This window comes from Oncorhynchus keta, chromosome 10 (genome assembly GCF_023373465.1).
Source record: "Oncorhynchus keta strain PuntledgeMale-10-30-2019 chromosome 10, Oket_V2, whole genome shotgun sequence".
In the NCBI taxonomy this organism is placed as follows: Eukaryota; Metazoa; Chordata; class Actinopteri; order Salmoniformes; family Salmonidae; genus Oncorhynchus; species Oncorhynchus keta.
In genome coordinates, this window is record NC_068430.1 from 77,274,859 (window position 1) to 77,278,369 (window position 3,511).

Below are 3,511 nucleotides of genomic sequence, written 5' to 3' on the forward strand. Positions count from 1 at the left end.
TGCGCCAGACGATGTCTCTGGTTTCTGCTTCCTCAGCTTGCCTGGTGGAAGACTGTTGGGGAGGGTATATGGGGTGGGGTAGTATAGGCTCAAGGGCTTTCTGTACAGATTGACAAGAACGTTTGGTATTTTGTTGGTTGCGAGTGACGTTACAGGGATGAGGGTCAATTGGGTGGTGATGAACCGTCCATATGCTTGACTATTGGAAAGGGGGTCGGGAAGCGGTGGTCGGGAAGATGGGGGGGGTAACCCCTTCGCTTGTAAGATTTCGGGGTTTCTATGAAAAACAAAAAAACATGTAATTTGTTTGTTAATTTCTAGTTGAAGTTGATAATACCTGCCGTGTTTCTAGCTTTCGAACCGTCCGTTTTGTTTGAACGCTGGTTTCTTTGACAACCACAAGCCTTCTGTATTCTTCTGTATTCTTCTGTATTCTTCTGTATTCTTCTGTATCCTTCTGTATTCTTCTGTATTCTTCTGTATTCTTCTGTATTCTTCTGTATTCTTCTGTATTCTTCTGTATCCTTCTGTATTCTTCTGTATTCTTCTGTATCCTTCTGTATTCTTCTGTATCCTTCTGTATTCTTCTGTATTCTTCTGTATTCTTCTGTATTCTTCTGTATCCTTCTGTATTCTTCTGTATTCTTCTGTATTCTTCTGTATTCTTCTGTATCCTTCTGTATTCTTCTGTATTCTTCTGTATTCTTCTGTATTCTTCTGTATCCTTCTGTATTCTTCTGTATCCTTCTGTATTCTTCTGTATTCTGTATCCTTCTGTATCCTTCTGTATTCTTCTGTATCCTTCTGTATTCTTCTGTATCCTTCTGTATTCTTCTGTATTCTTCTGTATTCTTCTGTATTCTTCTGTATCCTTCTGTATTCTTCTGTATTCTTCTGTATTCTTTGGTTCTGGTTTGTCGTCGTGTGGAGATACTATCAGATACTGCAGCAGTGTATTAAAAGGGTTTGACTGAAGAGCAGCGCTGACTCAGGACCACAGATCAACCAGATGTCAGAGGGACACCTGCCAGGTGTTTTAGTTCAGACTTCTAGAGCAGCTCTGACTCAGGACCACAGATCAACCAGATGTCAGAGGGACACCTGCCAGGTGTTTTAGTTCAGACTTCTAGAGCAGCTCTGACTCAGGACCACAGATCAACCAGATGTCAGAGGGACACCTGCCAGGTGTTTTAGTTCAGACTTCTAGAGCAGCTCTGACTCAGGACCACAGATCAACCAGATGTCAGAGGGACACCTGCCAGGTGTTTTAGTTCAGACTTCTAGAGCAGCTCTGACTCAGGACCACAGATCAACCAGATGTCAGAGGCTCTGACTCAGGACACCTGCCAGGTGTTTTAGTTCAGACTTCTAGAGCAGCTCTGACTCAGGACCACAGATCAACCAGATGTCAGAGGGACACCTGCCAGGTGTTTTAGTTCAGACTTCTAGAGCAGCGCTGACTCAGGACCACAGATCAACCAGATGTCAGAGGGACACCTGCCAGGTGTTTTAGTTCAGACTTCTAGAGCAGCTCTGACTCAGGACCACAGATCAACCAGATGTCAGAGGGACACCTGCCAGGTGTTTTAGTTCAGACTTCTAGAGCAGCTCTGACTCAGGACCACAGATCAACCAGATGTCAGAGGGACACCTGCCAGGTGTTTTAGTTCAGACTTCTAGAGCAGCTCTGACTCAGGACCACAGATCAACCAGATGTCAGAGGGACACCTGCCAGGTGTTTTAGTTCAGACAGTCTCTAGAGCAGCTCTGACTCAGGACCACAGATCAACCAGATGTCAGAGGGACACCTGCCAGGTGTTTTAGTTCAGACTTCTAGAGCAGCTCTGACTCAGGACCACAGATCAACCAGATGTCAGAGGGACACCTGCCAGGTGTTTTAGTTCAGACTTCTAGAGCAGCGCTGACTCAGGACCACAGATCAACCAGATGTCAGAGGGACACCTGCCAGGTGTTTTAGTTCAGACTTCTAGAGCAGCTCTGACTCAGGACCACAGATCAACCAGATGTCAGAGGGACACCTGCCAGGTGTTTTAGTTCAGACTTCTAGAGCAGCTCTGACTCAGGACCACAGATCAACCAGATGTCAGAGGGACACCTGCCAGGTGTTTTTGAGCAGCTCTGGGAAAGAACATGTGGCGAATAAGATGAACCCTGTTTTACAGTTGAAGAAGAATTTCCAGTCATGTACATTCGTAGATCAGTACTAAGAAAAGAGATCTGCCGACCGTCTGTGTGTGAACCCAATACTTACTCTCTACTCTGGCCAAAGAGGGATATGATATCCATTCTTGAAAGCCAGACTTTGACCACTTTGACTTAGCTCTTCTTTATACAGCCCTTTGTTAACTAATTACCACACGATTTCAGCCAAATACCTATTTTCTTTCAGTGCTTTATAAACAGCAAGGATTGTAAAAAAAAATAGACCGCCAATTTCACGGGGAAAGGAATTGATTCGTTTCATTGTCTCGTCTATTGTCATTGTATGGTGTTGGTGTGCAACAACTTCAAAAAATAAACCTTACAACGCAGAATACCTCAGAATATAAATCCATGTAAAGCTTGACAGCCTCCATGGCGTTGTTAGTTCCTGTCCTCTTGATGCTCCACGTGCTGTTTCCTCTGTTAGTTCCTCTTCTATCCCTCACACGGCATGTAGCACATAGTGGACGTGTCATAGCTTCTTTTTTTTCTTGTTCTGGGGACTTTTTAAGACGGGTCTCTCCTTCAGTCCCTCCCTGGAGCCAGAGATAAAGAGAGAAGGAGGTGATTGGGAGTGAAAGGAACACTAATTCACATTCTAGAATTCATTGTGGGATCTCGTTTGATCCTGAAGTCACGAGAGAGAAAATATCTTCATCTATATCTGGAGCTCGGTTTCCTCGTCTCTTCTCTTTCATTTTTTTTAAAACTAGAGATGCTCAGAGGCCGAAGGTCAATCTGTTAAATCCTATAATCCCCATTTCTTTCCTTTTGGATACCTCTTTTTGATTTATCATCTACATTCTCATCATTAAAACTGAATGTAACGACACAAACTAACCTCACCATTCTAACTTGACAGATGGAAGAAAAACACATACTATATATGTACATATGTATAACACACAATGCATTGTATATATACAGATCTCCTAAAGACAGATACATACTTATCATGTGGAAGGGAAAAACAACCGTTTCCTTTGTTTGATTCAGGGAACAAAAGTCTAGTGCGGTATGTTAGATATCACTCCCATGGCTCTCTTTCTGACTCTTTCTGACTGTATGTTAGATATCACTCCCATGGCTCTCTTTCTGACTGTATGTTAGATATCACTCCCATGGCTCTCTTTCTGACTGTATGTTAGATATCACTCCCATGGCTCTCTTTCTGACTGTATGTTAGATATCACTCCCATGGCTCTCTTTCTGACTGTATGTTAGATATCACTCCCATGGCTCTCTTTCTGACTGTATGTTAGATATCACTCCCATGGCTCTCTTTCTG

At 43.4% G+C, this 3,511-nt stretch overlaps 1 long non-coding RNA gene across 5 annotated transcripts; it reads right to left on the bottom strand.

Moving 5' to 3' along the window:
• Nucleotides 1-768: 768 nt before the first annotated feature.
• Nucleotides 769-3,270, bottom strand: LOC127932418 (uncharacterized). 5 transcript variants are annotated; one of them, XR_008145221.1, is made up of 3 exons: nucleotides 1,809-3,270; nucleotides 1,344-1,728; nucleotides 769-1,024 (listed from the first exon to the last, which is right to left on the bottom strand). It is a non-coding gene; the product is annotated as an uncharacterized LOC127932418 (long non-coding RNA). The 5 variants fall into 5 exon arrangements; XR_008145223.1 differs by having other exon boundaries at nucleotides 1,019-1,101; XR_008145222.1 differs by lacking the exon at nucleotides 769-1,024 and adding an exon at nucleotides 1,096-1,178.
• Between the last annotated feature and the right edge of the window lie 241 nt (nucleotides 3,271-3,511).